We start from the raw sequence: 21900 nt of genomic DNA, 5'->3' as shown, positions 1-21900 counted from the left end.
CCCTTGTACCCGGCCTAATGCTTGTCCGTCCCAAACTGCATGCTTTCGAGATTCTAACACAGACCCGTAATGTCTCATGTTGTGTAATGCGCTGAATAGCCTATCTTAATACATGGCCACTCCCCATGTCGCACGTGTACTATTTAGCCTGTTGTTGCACATCTCTCTCTCTCTCTCTCTCTCTCTCTCTCTCTCTCTCTCTCTCTCTCTCCCTCCTTCACACTCCCACTCTTCCGAGCGACTAGCACCTAAATTGACAAACCACCGCCCCTAGTGCACCACCCAATTGGCTCCAAATACCGCAAGTATTTGCACAAAATCTGTCTTAAATAAAATCACCCTGATGCCGTGCCACTACCTCTCCTTTCTGCTAAAAATTGATGAAACCAAGAATTGGCCAAAAAGGAAAGGACAGGTAAGACGACTGAGGTTCCCTAAATATGACCCGTAATAAGGGAACTACATGTCAGCGGCTTCTATGATAAAAAAAAAATGCCTCAGATAACGCGACCTTCCCCGTCCCGAATTGTCGCAATACCCAAACAGTAAAGGTGATCGAAACATCCCCATCTTCCCAGAACGCCCCCAGTTTTGTATCAGCTGCCCCAGACGAGATTTTTAAAACTGTCCCTCACCCCCGGTTGCAAGAGATGGGTCGATTTACGACTAACGCAGGCCAGCCGTTACTCCTAGAAAATGATTTGTTGATAAGCAAACTACAGAGTTTAGAATTCGAGAAATGTCACTGAACGCTTACCAACTGAACTGTGGCCTTCTGCTAAATAATGCCCTTATAACACAAAGCAAGACGATAGTCCCTTACCACAGTTTTCTATGTCCCTAGTTGTTTTCCATAAGACCCCGGTTTTTAATGAAAGTAGTCAGGTCGTAAGAGGCTATGTAGGAACTAGAATGATGTTTGCCAAACTAAGATTAGACCGAAATAAAGAAATTGTTGCAATGAACCCTGTTGAAAGTAAAATGTTTAGATTATTTAGCCTATGTTCGTCCCTCAGAAAGACACCTATCAGACCATGGTGATAGCACGTTTTCGTAAAATATAAAGCCCTGGAGAACGGTATAGCTTTGTAAGGCTCGTACTAGGAAGGTGGGTCTCTGTCAGAAGAACTGACGTAACTGTAATGCAAGAAAAGGTACCAGATCTCGTACCACGACAATGAATGTAACACCAACAAACACCAAAGAGATAGTTATGAAGGAAAGTTATAGGAAAGCCAACAAGCCCATCATCAATTATTTATATGTTGGTTGTGAACCCCAATGTAACGGACGTTTCTCATTTGCTTGGAGCTGGGAGAGAAATCGACTTATGTGATTACCTTCCTCTGCCAATTCTCTAAAGACTGTCTTTTCAAACTCATTTAAGGGTACCACTGTCGGAGGAGAAAGAGACCGGATGTGGGAGCACGCGGCCTGACTACAGACCGTGGAACACCTGCGACATTGGCCAAGGCGAGACCGCGACAGTAAGGAGTTGCAGGACGAGGCACTGTTTCCGACAAAATGAGAGGAAAGGGCTGACCTGATGCCCCTGCTCGATGTTCAACGTGTGCCGAAAAGTCCCCGCTCTCTGAACTCGGTCATGAGCCCGCCTACCTGAAATTTTCCGTCCCCCTGGTCTGTTCCCGATCTGGCCCTGCTCCATCCCCCTTTTTCTCCGACCTACCCTAAGGACTACTCACACACACATTTCTTCCACCTGAACTTTTTGACAATCGACTCAAAAGGACACAGGGCGAAAAGGACCTTTTTGACCAGAAAAGCGAGGAAAAGGTCATGCCCTGCAACGCGAGACTTAGAATAGAGCTGGACCCATAGCTCCACCGCCGGTGCTCCACAGTGCCAACAAACGACGACAACGAATGCTGAGAACTCACTAACTTCGAACAACGACACCCTTGATTATTGTTTTTACTATGTCTCATTTCTCTCCCAGCCACCATTGTATTTATTATGCTCCAACCAAATATGAACAGAACTTGCATATGTAATGACCTATCAGTTTACATTCCGAACGACTATAAGTATCTATGAAATGTACTCCATGCTCTCACTACAGAATCGTTTTTGTCCGATATTTCATTACTATGACTTTCCTGCAAACAAGTTATCGATAGACCCGCCTCCTAAGACGAAAGATTTTAAATGTAACGTTTATAGCTCCTTCACCTAGGTTCCTGCTTCTCTGCTTCTTTCACCACAGTAGACATGGGTAGGAAATAGGCCAGCAAGATGTCTTGGATATGTTAAAGGGAGGACTGTGGAAAATTAGTACGGTTTGGTAAACATTATCTGCGCCATCTTGCCTTTTCCCCTGATGCCACACTTTTTGTCGTACGCACCCGCCATTTTAGGTGCCCCGATCGGAACCACCCTCTGCACGCCACTGGCCCCCAGCATAGCCCTTCGCCCTCACAAAGCCCGCACGCTGACAACCCCCGCTCGCACATGCCTTGGGTCATAAACCCCTCTTCAGCGCAGCTCTGCCTCAGAACCTCATCCTGTTCCCAGCGCGACACCTCTCTTCATTCCTTTCATGGTCCCAGGCCCTTTTGATACAAACCCCCTTTCCTGTGTGCCCGTTTGTCTTCCTCGTTCCCAGGCCGACACCTAGCTCTGCAGATACTGTTTATTGCCCCCCCCCGTACAGTAGGAAGCTTCCCTCATCAAAGGACCCCCGAGCTGATCAAAGCCCCCACCCTATGAGATCCGATCAAACACCCACATTCCGTGAATCGGCGGAATGTCCAGCTGCGCGATAATCATCCCCTGTTGTGACTGGGGTGGGGACTTCAACTGTAAATGTGTGTGGGAACGGGCCTGAAGGGGAGACTCAGAGGATGTCCTTGCATACTTCAAAGCATAACAAGAATATGTTACCTGCAATAAAGATGATGGAAATATGTATAAAAGGCCAGGCCTCAGAGATGCAGTTAGAGCACCTCGTGACGATACTGGCTGTCTGACTGATGTGTTTCTCCTCCGGAGAAAATAAACCTTGTTTCCTGCTTTCCAGTCTCCAGCGCCTGCCTCTTCATTGATTAATATTTTGTGGGTTAACAAGGCGATACCGCCGGGCAAATATTGATTGTCCCTGACCTGGTTTTTACAAGAGCCCCGGTAGCTTCCTGACGAGGGCCCTGGAACTTATTGCTTTTTCACTGCCCTGCCCCCCTCGCATCTAAGTAGTGTGCTCCTAAGCAAGTATTTGCACTGGTTTGTGGGAGATATGGTCAGGGTGACAACACTGCAAAAGAAATTCTCTTAAAATCCTAATAAGAAATCCTAGTGAATGTCTTAAGAATCTACTGCTCAAAATGTGCTTGGACATGTGTTGGTTATTAGTTAACTCGCTGTCTGGATTGCTAAAGACATCTTGGGGGCATACTGAAAGCTTCCCTGGGAATGCATTCCATCCGTTTCTGATCATTGGCTTTGTGGTTTGTAACTGGCATTTGCATGCTTTCTATTGTAGAAAGGTAAAGCTGCCTTCAAGGGAGTTTGTTTGGAAAACAATTAATAATTCAAGCTATTTTTGGAGAATAAATTAATGATCCTTACAAGAAATCAATTCAACAAAATAATTATTTGATTGAATATAAAACCTCTATTCGGTCAGGACACATAGGCAACATATAGACAACAAACACAAAGGTGTATTATAAAAATAGAATTTTATCAAGAAATCAATAGAGTAAATAATACCATATACAGATGAGAGAAAATGCAGAAATTATTAGGACTGTAGGTACACAGAAAGTAAATTGATAAGTGACTCAACAGAACCTAAAAAACACCTATCCCAAATCAGAATGAATAAAACAAGACAGGGATAAGATGAAGGTCGACGTTTCGGTTTCCTAAATAGCAATTTCAGAAACCATCTTCAGGACTGATGTCAATTATGATCGGTATAGATGCAATTGTAATCTGAAACATAAATATTTACAGTTACAAATCTAAAATGTATTTGAATATTCATAACACCATTGTGACGAAACAAAACAACAAGAGAATACTAGTGACACAAACAAAGACATTGCGATACATACAGGAATGACCATAGTGAGAATATCATATTTTAAACATCAATGTTTGTTTAAGCAATCTATTCATTATAAAAACATATACACATTTCATGATACATTTCATGTATCTGTAATTCAAAGAAGGTTACATCGGAGATTATTTGATAACTACAGATCAATCTTGGAAATACATATTTCAATTAAGTAAATATATTCGAAACACGCTGTTAAATGTGATATCTCTTTTCAAGATGCATGTAGTACTGTGTCATATCTTATACTTGTCAAGACACATTTCACATAGCCCTATTATCAAGTCATATTCAATCAAATTCATACATGAGAACCCTTTTGTAAGTACAGGAAATATCGAACATTGGTTATTTCTTGTAAGGATCATTAATTTATCCTCCAAAAATAGAGCTTGAATTATTAATTGGTTTCGAAACAAACTCCCTTGAAGGCAGCTTTACCTTTCTATTTATTCACTCAAGCCCTCAAGGGTATTTTGAGTTGCTCACTTTCTGTTGATCATGCTTTCTATTGTAGCAGGGATTCTGCCCAAAAGACAGAACTATGCACAGGATTAGAGGACCTTGGTGCATAGGGACTGAGTCATCCTACCACCTTAGTACCCATAAGCCCAGTTCCGATTAGCTGTAGTGTCTCCCTTGCTCACAGAGAAACAAATGATTAGACACCCCAGAACCCAACACTCCCAGATCTCTCATGAATCGCGGTAACAAGACACAGCCTTTCACTCACACTCCCGTACTTGTCCACAATAAGATCTGACAGAGACACAAAATAGTTTACTATATTTATTTCAACTCACATGCCCTAACATGCATTTTACGTGTCACAACAAGCAAGAAAATGCATAGTACAAATACAATCAGCATAGCAGCTAGTCCATAAATCATAAAGGGAGATGTCATCATAAAAAGACAATGGAGCCTAACCTCCCTCCCCTTGCTAAGAAGCAGTATTATTATATATTAGAAGATCTCTGGGCTTTGTCAGTAGACCCCATACCTTAGCCTATAGACGGTAAATCTACATCATAGGTGCTGTCTCGCTCACCTCCCTGGAAAGGTCCCTCTCCAAGTGTGTCACACCTATTCGTGTATCCGAATAAAACTAAAGTACGTTGTCCAAACAACAGCTGCATCTGTACGTTTTGTCTAGGTGCTAAGGCCTGACCAGAACAAAATAACAAGGGGGATTGTTGTTCGACCTTGCACATAATGTTCAATCAAAATCCCATGAACATGCAAAGAGTGAACACAGTGATGAGTTCCCATGTGAAAACAGCTATAAAACGTATTGCAAAAAATAAAGACGGGTAGGAACATGCGCAAAGCAGCAGGCATGCTGCAGTGTGCTCAAGCTAACTTAGTGAAGACAACAATGTCCCTATGGGCCATGTGACACTATTTGCTGCCTTTATTTAGTTTAGGTTGTCCAGCTTGAGTCAGTCCATCTCATAGAGCATACCCTGTTTACCAAGGCTACTTGTATTCTTACTCAAAAGTGGCTTTGAGTGCCTGCTTTCTGTAAACAGGCCTTTAAAATGTTGTTCTTATGTAGTCACGTTTGCTGTGCATTCAAAAACACAGGTCAAATGTCAGTCTCTGTCTTCCGAGGCAGCTTGGTGTTTACTTTTCTTTCTCAGACTTCAATGTGAGAGGATTTATGTGACAATCCTGCTGGTAATCCATGTGAGACAAAAGGCTTTGGGATATTAGGGGCTTAGATTATAAAATGGCCACCCGGAAGCGCAGCGGTCGAGCGCAGCGGGAGCGCCGATACCGCGCCGAAGCCGCGCCAAAGGGGTGCCAGTCTGCGCCAGTCCGCGCTGGGACCGCGCAGTGCGCCATATCCCCTGATCTCTGCAATTCCCACCATACATCGAAGGTAATTATCTACTCTAGAGCACAGCTCCTGAGCATAGGTAATACACTCAATCACAAACGATGCTCCCATTTTAATGCAGACTCCTTACGCAATCTGCCTACTAACCCATGTCCGAACTGCGCTTTTAAAACAACTCCACCTCACTTTAACTTAGCAGCCCCTATGATCTCGAAAATCGCAGAAAAACACATACACTGTGCCCTTATAAATGCCCGCTCCCTTGTGAAACATAGGGAAGAGGTGGCCGAACTTATAGCTAACCAAAACCTAGACATTCTGTTCATTACAGAGACCTGGGCAGATTTAGCATCTGGCCCAGATTTCAACATAGCCACCCCGGATGGCTATCATGTGAACCGATTAGATAGATCCTCTGGAAAGAGAGGAGGAGGACTAGCTATTATACATCGTGCCAGCTTAGCTTTAAAAACCGAACCATTGAACCATGATTCTGCAGAAGCCTTAGGTTTCACTTTTATTTTTTCTCCTATTCAAACTTTTAAAGGAACCCTACTTTACCGACCACCCACCTTGCGAACACCTTTTCTGAAAGCTCTTAATCTTTTGTTAGAACCAGTAGCCGCCAATACACAATACACAATACTGGGTGATTTTAACTTTCATTTAGAAAATCATGCAGACAAAGATTCTACTACGATTATTTCTGATTTTTTGGCTGCCGGTTTAGAACAACGAGTTTCCTCAGCCACTCACCAAGCTGGTCACACCTTGGACGGTTTATTTACAAACAACTCACTCGTGAATCAACCCACCGTGATCCCACTTACCTGGACTGACCACTCGGCAGTAAAATTCTCTATATTAGTTAGGAACCATAAAAACTCTATGCCCACTACACGCTCTCAGATCAAATGTCGTGATTGGAAAAATATTGATTACCCTGTTCTCAATAACATTCTTAAATCCACAAAACCCAAAGACTTAGATGATCCATATGAAGCTTCTAATAACTATGGGCGCTGGCTGAATAATGCACTGGATTGTGTAGCACCTATCAAAAAACTGCAGCCTAACCGTAATAAACCCTCTGCTCCTTGGTTCTCAGAACTACTAAGGCTTGAGAGACAACGATGCCGTAATCTAGAGAGGCGTTGGCGCAGGAATTACGACAACAATGATAGAGAGAGATACAAGATAGCTTTACATAGCTACAAAAAACTCATCATTAAGGAAAAATGTAATTTCTTCACCACACAAATAGAATCAGCTCAAAACTCGAACAAACAGCTATTTCAGGTGGTGAAAAAACTATCTAACCCTCCGGCCCCCGATTCCATAGAACCATCTCAAACTTTTTGCAATGCAGTTGCAGAATTCTTTAAAGGAAAGGTCACAGATATTTTTGATAATTTTACTAAAAAAACCTCTGCTACCATAGCTGGTCCAGATAATCCCCATATATCCACAAGACCAATTCTGGAAGCTTTCTCTTCACTCTCTCAGGCCTCCATGGAGGAAATCATGAACACTGTTAAATCAGGATCACCCATGGACCCATGCCCCCCGCTCATTCTTAAATTAGTCTCTAATCAGATAGCCCCAGTGCTCACTAATATCTGTAATGCTATGTTCCTGACAGGTGACTACCCTATAATCTGGAAGAAAGTCATTGTGAAACCCCTCCTAAAAAAAACGACACTAAATCCAGCAGAGTTAAAAAGTTATCGACCTATTGCCTCGCTCCCCTACCCATCTAAGGTTTTCGAGAAGGCAATTAACCTACAATTATCAAGCTTTATTGACAAGAACAAGCTGTTAGATGATACCCAATTTGGGTTTAGAAAGGGCCATGGGACCGAGACTGCTCTGATAAAAGCAGCAGAAGAGATCAGGATAATTATGGACCAAGGCGGTACAGTGGTCCTAATACTTCTAGATCTGTCTGCAGCTTTCAACACGGTCGATCACAACATCTTGATCGACCGTGTCGCTGCCATTGGCATTCAGGGCAAAGCTAAGGCTCTCTTGGCATCCTTTTTATCGGACAGAGAGCAGTCTGTGAAAATGGGGAGTTACTACTCGCCTGATTTCATCTTGCCTTGTGGAGTTCCCCAGGGCTCCTCGCTAAGTCCGACGCTTTTTAACATCTATGTGTCGGACTTGGCGAGGGTGATTAAGTCAATTGCCATTGGATTGACATCATACGCCGATGACACTCAGTTAGTCCTGGCCATCCACAAAAACGGAGCAGTAGTGGCCGCTAATTTCCAGGAAGGTATGAGAGCGATTAGCACCTGGATGGACCAGAACTGTTTAAAATTAAACTCCGATAAAACGGAGGTCATGCTATTTGGTGAACTGACCCCGTCCTGGTCCCCAGTCTGGTGGCCATCAGAGCTGGGAGCTCCTCCCCTACCGGTATCAAAAGTCAGGAATCTTGGAGTCCTATTCGATGATAGGCTAACCTTTGTCAGCCATGCTAACGCAGTAGTATCAGCTTCCTTCTACACCTTGAGAATGGTAAAGACATTACTCCCTTTTCTACCCCCAAACACAGGTAAAACCTTAATGTCCACTCTGGTTCTGTCAAAGGTTGATTATTGCAACGGCCTATTGTTGAATGCACAGGAGCAAGTCCTGAACAAGTTACAGCTTGTGCAAAACGCCGCTGCAAGGATCCTAACCGGCACACCTAAATTCTCATCCATATCTCCCATCATTCGCCAACTACATTGGCTGCCGATTAGATGTCGCACAAAGTTCAAGGCCTTGTGCATCATTTACAAAACACTGAACAACACTGGTCCAGATTTCTTTAAAAAATCTATCAGTGTCTATAAACCCAATCGATCTCTACGTTCTTCGGCATCCCAGCTGCTAAACATCCCACGCACTATGAAAGCAACATGGGGAGACAAACGCTTCGTAGTTGCTGCCTCGAAACTGTGGAACAAGCTTCCCCCTTACATTAAATCAAGTTCATCCTTATTAATATTCTGGAAACACCTTAAAACTTGGCTTTTTAACCAGTAGATTTAGCAGGAACCTTTTGCAATCTTAGTGAACTCCAGCGCCGAGACACCGTAAGGTATTTGTGCGCTCTAGAAATTTTATAAATAAATATTATTTTTTCTAGCACACAACAAAATTGAAATGTCTGAGAAGTCTTGGTATCGCCCAAAGAAGAGGCCATCAGGACACGTTTCCAACTGGTCCAGCTCTAAATACTGCATAGGGACTACATTTCCTGCAACACAATGGCACAAATGGACAAGATGGTGGATTAACTCTGCCATAGACATTGTGGGCAGGAGGGGACATTTTATTGCATTATTTGGCCTGCCCAAATATTCAATCATATTGGGGCTCGGTGGTGTCATGCATTACGGGGATCAGTGGTGAGTCTATCACTCTTGGCCAAATGGTTTCTACTTAATGTTTGGGAGGTCATGGACCTGGGGCGAGCTGATCAGACCTGGGTAATTTTAGGCTTAATTATTGCAAAGCGTAACATAGCTTATCTTTGGGGGACGGAGGCTACATCAACCCTCCTGGAATGGAAGAAAGACATGGATTGGTGTATGGTAGCCGAGAAAACAGTCTTTGAGCGCAGAAGTTGCCCATGGAAGGGGAAAAAGGTGTGGATCAAATGGAATGTATACAGTGGGAGCCTGTGTACTGCCTCCACTGTTGTTGCGTTGCAGTCCTTGGTCTATGAGCACAAAGAGCAGACAGGGTCCCTGATGGGATAAATGCAGAATTGTCCTTTACTGAAATTGAATATGACAGAGAAATGTACTATGTGGAAATGTGCTAATTTATTGGTAAAATGTGCATGAAAGTTGTGTGCTGTAATGTTATTAACAGCTATAAACTAATAAAAAGATTTTTTTTAAATGTAAATGTCTGCAAATGAACTGTGCAAATATTGCAGCATATATCACAATTAAGAAAGCATTAATAAAGCACATTTTTGGGGGAATTCTGAAGTGTGCTGGAAGCACATATTTTAATTTGATCAAAACAGATCAGTACACTCAGTGATGCCATTTCCACGCATTATGATTTGTTCGCTCTATAGTTTTATCAGTAAAACTGTATGTCTGTGCAAATATAATAGCCATTTCAATTGAAAATGCGTTGTCTGTAATGGCAATCTGCAATTACAAAATGAGCGATCTGATTTTTTCCCCCTCTAGTGTGGGGTCCCTCAGGGCTCTTCATTGAGCCCTACATTATTTAACACCTACATGGCCCCCCTGGAGGAAGTGGTTACCCCCTTTGGGATAAAAACCATCACATACGCTGATGACACCCAAATGGTGGTCTCATTCTCGCTAGAAAGTGCCCAACTCAAAAACCTTCATGACTGTCTGGAAGGGATTTACCAGTGGATGTGTGACTCAAGGCTGAAATTGAATGGCTCCAAAACCGAGCTTATGCTACTGGGACATCAAACATCACCCCTCCCTAGCGCTATGTGGCCATCTTGCCTGAGTACCCTTCCGCAACCCAAGACGGAGCTTAAAAGTCTGGGTTTCTGGCTGGAACGGGACCTTTCATTGAAAACCCAGGCCAAAAAAACAGCGGGTACCTGCGTAGGCCTACTCCGTTCGGCCAGGAAAATCCTCCCTCTGCTCCCAGCACCTTCTCAAAAACTTCTCATACAAGGTCTGATATCATCTAGGCTAGATTATGGCAATGCCCTCTTTCTGTCAGCCCCTGAAGCAACTATGAACATTCTGCAGAGAACTCAAAATGCCGCCGCAAGGCTCCTGACAGGTACCCCCCGTAGAACATCAGCCAAACCTGCCTTGAGGGCTCTTCACTGGCTGCCAATCCGTGAAAGGGTCAAATTTAAGGCCTTATGTATAACACACAAAGCTCTACAAGGCCAGGGTCCCCCGTTGCTCAAAATCATGCTCTTCCCATACAAACCCAATAGGTCTTTGCGTTCCTCCCATGGCAACCTGGCCACAGTACACAGAATTAAGAAAGCCCGAACTGGAGGACGCCGTTTCACAGTTGCAGCTGCAATATCTTGGAACACCCTACCAACCCAGCTACGCGCTGAACCTAATCACAATAAATTCCGCAAGTTACTCAAAACTCACCTTTTCCCACAATAATTTGTGCACATCCCTCCCTTTTTTCCGTTTCCCTCCTCAGTTGTTAGTACAATCCTAGCGCTGGGACGCCCCCGGGCAGCCATGCACTTTAGAAATCCCGTTTTCATTTCATTTCATTTCATTCATTTCAATGGGCTATCATGCCATGCATATTGTAGTGTTCTGATTAGGTTGGCCTTCTAGTCTTTATTAGAATTTACCTATCCACTGTGTTCTACATCCTTTGCCAACTGTATTCCTATTTAGAATGCTGTTTAAACCTTAACTGTATTTGATGATCTTGCTGGCTGTGTGAGCTGCTGCGCAGCACTTGTTACAATAAATCATCTTGTAGATCAATCTGCCTACGACTGAATCACTACAAAAAACGTGGCGACGATTCCTGAACAAGTGTCTGCCCTCCACGCGTGCATCTACTGGGTAAAATGCGGCGAATCTGATCTTCGGCCATATATTGAAAACAGACGACGAAGAGCGCCCAGAAGAACCAAACTGCCACTCGAGATTACGTCGAGAGGCAAGCGGATGAGAGAACCTGTTCACCTGCTCTTACCTCGCCGAGCCCAAGAAAACAAGATAAAGGTACTGTACCTTCTTGAAAGTCTTCTTATGAGAAGCGGCAGCAGTCTCCTGTCAGCCCTTTCAGTCGCGTCAGTTGCGCTCCAAGCGTATCTCATTTACGCAAATTACGTATCACTATACGCCCAGCCACTGAAGCAAAGGTATTTTTCTACGCAACTGGCGTAGGCAAATTCCAGAAACGTCACTGGAACGCAAGGCCCTTACGTTGGAACGCAACGTTAGAGGCCATTTTGAGATCATCTCCGTTTTTTTTCTCTGAAAGTTTATTGACACAGCGCTAACGTACAACAAAAGTTAGCGAGTTACAAAGCTCAAACGTAGGAGCTTTATTGCAGAATTGTCATGCAGAACTGTTCCACAAAATTGACTTACACGAAGTGAACGTTCACAAGGTGAGTGGCAATCGCCTCTAAAATTGTATGACCACGAAGAAAGGAAACAAGGTTTTAACCATTTTTCTTCACATAACGAAGAAACAATTTTGTTCTATCCCGGTTATGGTAACCAATTGAGTCAATTGTCAGCCAACCACGAAACAAGAAAACGAGGTTTTAACCATTTTCCTTCACATAACGAAGAAACAATTTGGGTCTATCCCGGTTATGGTAACCAATAGAGTCATTTGTCAGCAGTATACTACAACTTTGGTTTGTTCCTACGTTCATCCTACAATTTGACTGTGTATCTCTGCACCACTTTTCATCGCCCATATAAACATGAGCTTACAAGCTGTTTCTCCCCCTCCACCCTTTCTTGATCTTCCGGGTGAACCTCCAATCACCTGGAAAAAATGGTTTGACGCTTTCACCACGTACTTAGGGGCGGTTGGTGCGTCCAGATACAGGGCGGAAAGAAAGAAGTACCTGCTGCTGAACAGTTTAGGATTTGAAGGACGCTCAATTTTCAAGCATTTGCCCCCCTTGGTACATCCTCCTGGAGAAGAAGATTTGGATGACTATAACCAAACAGTGAAACTGCTTGAACTACGTTTTGATATTAAACCTAGTATAGTTGTTGTAAGGCACAAATTCTTCAAGTCAGAGCAAAAACAAGGGGAAAAGGTGGAGGATTTTATTTCTACACTTAGAGTATTGAGTGCAGAGTGCGAGTTCGAAAATTTTAGGGACCAAATGATAAGAGACCAGTATATTTGCAAATGTTTAGATAAAAATATTCAACAGAAGTTGCTCTCACTTGATAATCCCTCTCTAGAGGAGACTGTGCGAGTAGCAAAAAGTATCGAATTTTCTAAAGTTTCTGTCAAGGAATTAGATATTAGATCTTCCTCTTCCAGTGTAAAAGATGAAACTGTGGTCAGTGCTGTAAAGGTTGTTGATAATAAGATGGGGACGTTAAGTCGTGCTGACAACAAATTTTTCAAACAAACAAACATATGTTTTAAATGTGGGAATTTTCCTCATTCGAAGTCTGGTCGTCCTTGTCCGGCCAGGAGTGTCACATGTAGACTTTGTGGCAGAGTGGGACATTTTGCTAAAGTATGCCAAAATGTAAAAAGAAATTCTTCTTTCCCTCAATCTGGTAAACAGTGGAACACTAATTATAACCCCACTTCAGTTGCATATGTATCTGATCTCTCTCAGGACGATTCTAGTATTCAAGACGATCTGAGAGACATGGTAGCAGTGGTTAGCATTGAAGATCCTGAGTCAGAATGTGTAGATCCCTATTCCGATTTTGGGATCGGAGATAAAATAGTTTGCCTGTTAGTTGATTCTGGAGCCCGAATAACTATGCTGACCCAGGAACTTTTCGAAGAAGTTTGGGGTAATCGCAAACTCTCTCCTCCAGACAGACTACCTTTAAATTATGAAGGCAGGAAGATTGAACTTTTGGGATATTTTGAAGATTCCATAGAATTTAGAGGGAGGAAAATTTTTGGCAAAGTGTATGTCTCAGTCAAAGGCTTGAACATCCTTGGGTGGTTTCACCAAGGGTTGTTTAAGATGGTTCTCCGCCCTGGAACCAAAGATCCCATTTCCATTGCAGTTGTTCAATCTGAGGACTGTTCTCCCACAAATGATCCCCTTTCCTACCAAGATGTTGATTTTGTCTGCACTTTAGCCAAAGAGTTTCCTGGGGTTTTTAGCAATAAGTTGGGGGAAGTGAAAGGATTCATGCACACCATCCGTGTCAAAGACAATGCAATCCCAATTAAACACAAACTAAGGAACGTCCCATTCAGTGTGCGGGAGCAACTCGAGTCAGAACTTTATGACCTTTGTAGCAGGGGAATAATTGAACCCATTGAATCCTCTCTATGGCTTTCTCCCCTTGTAGTTGCTAAGAAAAAGACTGGGGAGCTTCGTGTCTGTGTCGACTTACGCAGCCTAAATAGGAATATTTGGGTCGATTCGTTTCCCCTGCCTAAGATCCCAGACATGTTGTCACTTATTGATGGTTCCAGCTGTTTCAGCAAGCTGGATCTAGCATCCGCATATCACCAGGTGGTCCTCGATCCTGCTTCCAGACACTTTACTGCTTTCGTATCCCCAATAGGTTCTTTTCAATATTGCCGTATGCCATTTGGGTTGGCCTCTGCGGCAGCAGTCTTTCAGAGGATCATGACCAATATCTTGAAGAACATCAAGGGTGTGGTCGTTTTTCAAGACGATGTGCTTATTCATGGTAAAAGTTGTGATGACCATGATAAAACCTTAAAAGAAGTTTTGGAAGCTCTGAGTAATGCGGGTGTTGTTTTAAAGAAAGAGAAGTGCATTTTTAGAGCGCCCAAGGTAGAGTATCTTGGACACGTGCTATCCGAGAAGGGGGTAGAACCCAGACCTGGTCTTGTTAAAGCCATTGTCGACAGTCCTGCACCCAGAGACAAGTGTGGTTTGAAGTCGTTCATTGGACTGTGTGAGTTCTATGCTAGGTTCTTACCTGACTATGCCACTAGAGTCCAACCATTGTCTAACATGCTTAAGAAAGAAGTACCTTTTTTATGGGATGCAAGTTGTGAAAAAAAAAATTCTTGGATCAAACAAGAACTTACTGGGTCTAAAGTTTTGAAACCCTTTAATCCCAATTTGTTGTGCACCATCACTGTAGACGCCAGTAGTTTTGGTTTAGGGGCTGTCCTCACTCAGGAAGTTGATGGGGTGGAGCACACTCTTGGTTATGCTTCAAGAGTTCTTCGTGGAGCGGAGTCCAACTTTGCTGTTATTGAAAAAGAACTCTTAGCTTGTTGTTGAGCTATTAGAAAATTTAATCCATATATTTGGGGTAAACGCTTTCGTCTGAGGACTGATCATAGTCCTTTGGTTTCTATCCTTAATGGTGTTCGGATCAAAGATCATTCTCCCAGGATTGCCAGACTTTCAACTAAACTGCTCCAATATGATTTTGAGGTCAGCTATATACCTGGCAATAAGAACATAAGGGCCGATTATCTTTCTAGAAATCCTATTGATATTGATCCTGAAAAGGATTGTGAGGAAGATTATGATGAAGAGGACTGTTTTGTGGCTTTTGTTGGGATTGATGATATGCGTTCTATAGTGAGAGAGAGTGGAGGGAACATTTATCCAGAGACACTTTGCTGTGTGAAGTAATCAAATTTGTCAGAGGAGGGTGGCCCAGGGAAAAGAATGTTCATGTGTCCCTTCAGACCTTTGTCAAAGTTTCTGATGAACTCTCTATGGAGGGTGGTATCCTCATGCGGGGTGATAGACTCGTTCCTCCCAGTGATTTTAGGATTAGAATAGTCAAAGGTGCGCATGAAGGCCATCTTGGCAAAACACTAACCAAAAGGAGGATTAGAGAGCATTACTGGTGGCCTAAGATGGATCAGGACATAGACACCGTGGTTGCTGAATGTGTTGTTTGCTCCAGTGCTGAAAAATGTTTGAAAACACGTTCTCCTCCCCTCCAACCAATCCCGTTTCCTGACAGACCGTGGGAAAAGATTGGTATCGATCTGGTTGGTCCATTCTATTTACTTCCTCCTGCCTCCAGATTTGCGATAGTTGCAGTCGACTACTATTCTAAATGGCCAGAGGTCCGTTTTGTAAGTGAAGCCACATCCAAGAATATCATTGATTTTTTGAAAGACTTGTTTTTGCGTGAAGGTTTTCCGTCCTCCATTGTGAGTGATAATGGTCCTCAATTTATTTGTCAAGAATTTGGTTCTTTTGTCAATTTGAGTGGCATTGATCATCTGAGGAGTGCGCTTTATCACCCTCAGACGAATGGTCTCGTTGAGCGCATGAACAGGGTGCTCAACAATTGCATTCAGTGGGCCATTGCTCAACACTGTCATGTCCCGAACGCAGTCAGGTCCATGTTGTGGTTCTATCGTACCACTCCCCACTCCTCCACCAAGGTTTCTCCATTCGAACTGCTGCGTGGGAGAAAACCGTGTTCAAAAGTCTGTCCTGGGTGGATGTCACGATGGGTGAAATTGAATTCGATTGATAATGTTGATGAAGTAGTCAGATCTAATGTCTTGCATGCCCAGTCTAAACAGAAAGATGTTTTTGATTCCAGGAAGAAGGTGGTTTCCCAGTCATTTGTTGTGGGAGATAGGATTCGGATCAAGTTACCCACTCACTCTACCAAGGGTAATCCTAAGTTTTCTGAACCATTTGTCATTGATAAAGTCTGTGGGAATTCCGTGAGAGTCAATATGAAAAACTGGTGAAATGTTGCCAGGGTTGTAAAAGTAGACAAGCCTGTCGCTCATCCTGTTCTTTCTTCTTCTGCTTCTTCTTTTTCCTCTTCTGCTTCTGCTCCTTCTGTGTTGCCTCGTAGGAGTTCTCGCACTCGAGTCATTCCTGCCAGGTTCCGCTAAATTCTTGTCTCTTCTGTTCTGGATCTGTTACTGTTCTTCTCTTCTGCTTTTGTTTGTAGGAGAGAGGATGATGTAGTGTTCTGATTAGGTTGGCCTTCTAGTCTTTATTAGAATTTACCTATCCAATGTGTTCTACATCCTTTGCCAACTGTATTCCTATTTAGAATGCTGTTTAAACCTTAACTGTATTTGATGATCTTGCTGGCTGTGTGAGCTGCTGCGCAGCACTTGTTACAATAAATCATCTTGTAGATCAATCTGCCTACGACTGAATCACTACACATATTCCACTCTGCGCAACTCCATTCCACGTCACTGTACTCAACTCTACAACACAACACACTGTGAAACTCTATTTCCCGCTACGCTTCGTCACTCCATTTTACAACACTTCATGCAACTCTATATGACTCATCTCTACAATCGCTCTGGGGGATATTTACAACAGAAGTGGTGGAGCTTGTCTTTGCCTCCTTGGCTTAACAACATCCAATTTCAGGAGTGTAGGAAACTGCCCTTTTTTGCATGGTTGTCCCCCACTTTGTGCCTAAAGTTGATGCTCTTTGACTAAGTGTGTCCTGCCAACCAGGTACCCAGGGCCTATGTTCTTTCCCTGAAACTGTACTGTTGCAAACCCAAATGGCAACTCTCTGGCCACATGTAGATCCCTTGTAAAAGGTACCATGGGTACCAAGGGCACTGTGACCAGGGAAGGCCTCTAAGGGCTTCAGCACATATTGTGCCACCTTTAGAGGCCCTGTACCTCATCACACACACACTGCCATTGTAGGCTGTGTTTTTGGTGCAGAGTTAAGTGAAGAGTAAACATGGCATACATCCCTGTGTGCCATGCCTACAATCCACTGCTATGGCATAGGTAAGTCACCCCTCTAGCTGGGTGCACTATAGCACTGGTGAGGGTATAGGTTCATGAGCCCTGTACCCCTACAGTGCCTAAGTCCATTCTTAGACATTGTAAGTGCAGTAAAGCCACAAAAGAGTATATGATCTGGCAGTTTGTCATTACAAACTCCAGAGCACTATAATGGCTTTACTGAAATCTGGGAAGTTTGATATCAAACTTCTCAGCAATTAAACCCACACTGATGCCAGTGTGGGATTTAATGCCAAATGCACTCAGAGAGCATCTTAGAGCTGCCCCCTGAAAACCGACCTAACTCTAGTGACCTGGCTGACTGGCTGCTCGCCAGCTGCCACACACAGACATGCTTCTGGATTCCTGGGTCAAGAGCCTCCGCTCTCGGGGTCCTGAAACAAAGCAAATGCTGGGCAGAGGTGCCAGGCCTCCTACCCCAGGATGGGCAGGGTCCACGAAGGAGAAGCTTCAAAGGCTTGCCGCATTTGTGAGCTGACCAAGCCATTTGATGCTCCCAGCAACTGTCCCCCACCGGTTCTGACCCCCACTTTGGGCAGGAGAATCGGTGGGAAAACCAAGATAGGAGTAGAGGTGTGCCCACCTTTGCCAACCCCACCCCTCAGGGTGGGGGAGGCGAAGTGAAGTACAACTCTCAGTCCCCGCCATCTTGAAGATGGGGGATCCAGCCAACCAGAGTGAGGCTTATGCCCCCTCCCACTGGAGGGTGGCATAATAGGGGGTGTACCCTTCCAAAGAAAGTGACCCATTGGTACTAACCTGTACCTAGCTGAAACGCCCCTAAATTTAGTATTTAGGGGCTATCCCAAACCTTGCATCCTCAGACAAGCAAGAACAAGAAAAGAAGGACAGAAGAGCCGTGCTGAAAGAAGAAGAGAAGGACACCAACGGACTTAGCCCCAGCGCTACTGACCTGTCCTGACCTCGACCTGCTCCAGCAAAATCCCAGCATGTCAAGCAGCCAGCAGCCCCCCAAAACCCATAGGACCTTCCCTGCCTTCTCTACCAAAACTCTGTCTCCTGTGAGAACAGGATTTGCTCACCAACAGACTCTGGCTAAATCCGCAAGTCTGCACCACTCTGCACCCGACGTCCACGGCATGAGTTCGAGTGGCCCAACACTCCGAGGAGGTCTCCCTGGCAATCCTGGTCTGGGACCTGGTGATCCCTGACCTACCTCAAGCCTCCCGCCGACACCTGTAGCCTATAACTGGAGGGTCCCCCTGACCACGACCTGAGCCGGTAAGGAAAACACAACGCCCAAAGACACCCCTCCACCCGATGCCCCACGGCCTTGGGTAGCCCAACTGACGGCGTCCCGGCATCCCTCAACATCCCTCAACTGGTGGTCACCTCCAGAACATCTTTGTGCCCGAGCCGGCAGTATTTGTTCTGACAGGAGCTTCCGCATTGAAACCAACAAGGCTCCCAACGTCGATCCTGCATCCGGCCGCACCTGTACCACTGTGGGTGTACCTTGTGTGTCAACTTGGATCTCCCTTTGCCTTGAGCTTACCCCTAGGTTCTTTGCTCCCTCAACCTTGTGACCTGCTAGTGAGCAGCAAACAACCGACAGCACCTTAGCCCCATAGGCTATCACAGGGCCTCAGCAGTCTGCACCCGGCCACCCTAGTGCTGCTGAGGGTGCTGTTTGAGTGCATCCGTGACCCTTGTTATAACCCCAGGAACTCGACCCTCAAGATCGTTTACTTACCTGCAAAACGTTAACCCGATTTTTCCCCATATTATTGTATTGACTGTCTTCCTCTGAAAAACTTCTGTGTTGAGGGTTTTTTGTATGGAAACTTAAGAAACTGTGTTACCTTTTACCCAGGAAATGTCCCTGTGAGATATCTAGGCGTAACACACTGAGTAGAAAAAGGAATCTGAAAAGAAATCCTGAAAAGTAATCCAAAAGTAATTACAACTGTATTTGCATATTTTTACAAACCTGTGAGAAAAGTCACCAGCTTGCTTTTTTAACAATCTGTCTTGAAAAGTACAATCATATTTCCCTGTACCAAGTCCTGCTTGGTTCTATAAATAAAATACAACAAATAAATATCTTTGATACAAACAATTGGTCTGAGTTCAGTCTTTGAGTGTGCAACATCATTTCTTGCCTGAGTGGTTACAATAAATGCTTAACACTACCCTCTGATAAAGCCTTACTGCTCACCCACAATACCACGAATAGAGAGTAAGGTATTAACTACTTTTACCTCTGTAAGCCTTTGAGTATCCACTGGACTCTGTGCACACTATACCTTTCTTTGCTACAGCATATACAGAGCCAGCTACCTACACGGAGCAAACAGCAGTTTGCATCCGGAAGGAAATTAGCCCTGTAGCTGTAATCAGGGCAATAGGAGGTCCAGTACACAGGTTCTTCAAAGCCTAGGATGCGTACAATACATCTCTAGGCTATAGTGTTGCTGATGAAGCTGTAACCTTCTGCCTGAACGTCTAGGGCTGGTAATTAAGCCCTAATTGGTGGCATAACGTGTACCGGTATGCTAATGGGTGACTTCTTTATTCGGAGCTCTCAAGTTTCCCAGGTGCATGATTTACTAGCTTATTCAGTCCTAATTATTGCGCTCATTCTGGGACTTACAGTTCTGATTTTAAGCAGGATTAGATATTGCAAAAATACACAGAAATGATGCAGAGGCAATTTCAGATGTGTGGCTTCAAAAATCGTGAGTCTCCCGTCTGAATTGAGCAGGCGTGCAACACCCATTGGGCTCACGGGGATTCAGCCCCCCCCCCCTTGTGTGTCAGCCCGGGCAGAGACAGCTTCGGGGGCTGGCGACCAGGGCCGGACTGGGAACCACAACCGGCCCTGGCAAAGTGCTCGGCCGGCCCCCCCTCGCCACTCGGGGGGGGTTGGAGGTGCCGCCGAGCTCTTTGCCGGGGCCGGTTTTCGGCCGATTTTGGTACAGGGCCGATTTTGCAGCTAAATCGGCCCTGTACCAAAATCAGCCCCCAGGGGCCCAAGACCGGCCCCCACCCGTGCGGCGCACCGGGGTATTGCCCGGTGCCCGCTATGGCCAGTCCGGGCCTGCTGGCGACAATCTAATTGCAGCCGCACCCAAGTACTTAATAGGTCTAAGACCATCTACTTGTAAATGAGGCTTTTGTTGTGTTTTCACCCCATTTTACAGCCACTTTGTCTATGGTTCGAAGAATTAGCCCTCCCCCGAAATTTGGCTCTAGTTCCCCGTCTGAATTGAGTCTATCGGCATGTTTGCAAAGATCTGAAGAAATAGCAGGTTTGAAAAAACACAGCAACATCGAGGTAGGTTTTCAATCATCACGTCACTGCGCGCCAGGAGTCACTGCCTAGAGGCGCAGCAGGAGATGACTCTCTCTACGCACGTGCTCCCTAACCAAAGAGGCGGGGCCAGTCTGACGTCACCGGTGTAGTTTAGTGAATGGACCTACGCACAAACAAGGAAGGGATCCATGCATCACAAAGTGACCCCGTGGGAGGCGTTGCCATGGCTACTGCAGAGTCAGCGCAGATGAGTCTCTCTGTGGCCGTGGATGTAACAAAATACTTCTTCCAATTCAGCACGCGGCCTAGTTGCAGTCTGGAATGTGCTTTTTATCCCCAGCGAGAATGACTGTTCAGTCTGGACTCTGGAGCGATGCCTTTTCAACAAGTACTTGTCTGAATACTGCCTGCTTCGAGCAAGCGTGAGTGGTCAAAGGAGCTGAGTAGGTTGGCACGAGACAGGCATAAAATCATCACCACTGTAGTGTAGTGTATAAAAATGTATTTTTCACATCAGTGTGCCGCCCTCCTCTTAGAAGTTGTACAATAATGCTGTCTGAGGGAACATAAACGTGACACTTGGTGCCCTGTGTGCAGCTCAGCTTTTTATGTGTCAGACTTTGATAAACATATAGGGGCACATGCATCATTGGTTTTTGCATTCGCAAACGGTGCGAATCGGTAAAATCGGCCGTTTGCGAATGCAAAAACCATTTTTGGGATGCATCAAACTTTGTTGCACAATTCGCTTTTTTTTGCACTTCCAAAAAAAGCGAATGCATTTAAGGAATCGCATTTGTGCGATTCCTTAAATGCAATGCATCATTTTTTCTAAAATTGCGAATTTGGAATTTGAAAGTGCAAATTAACACGAGGTTGAACCTCGTGTTAATTTGCTAAAATGTTTACAAAAACTAAAAAATGCATTTTTTAAAGTGTCATGTTACAGACACACATGTCCTTAGGACATGTGTGTGTGAAACATGCACTTTCAAATACATTTCAGGGGTGCAGGGGGGGTCCTTTGGACCCCCCCTGCACCCGTGGAATGCATCAACAAATTGCGAATTCTTAACTGCCTTCCCATTGACTCCTATGGGCCTTTCGGCCCATAGGAATCAATGGTGTCGTGCCTTGAGAATGGCACTAGGACCCTGAGGCACAGGGTGGGGGACAGGGACACCGGACACCACATCCGGTGTGGGGAGGGGATCAGGGGTCACTCAGGAGCAGGACCTCGGAGCAAGAGGTCGGGGGCAGCGAGTGGCGAACAGCGTGTA

This window comes from Lissotriton helveticus, chromosome 9 (genome assembly GCF_964261635.1).
Source record: "Lissotriton helveticus chromosome 9, aLisHel1.1, whole genome shotgun sequence".
Lineage (NCBI taxonomy): Eukaryota > Metazoa > Chordata > Amphibia > Caudata > Salamandridae > Lissotriton > Lissotriton helveticus.
Note: the sequence above shows the minus strand (reverse complement) of the source record.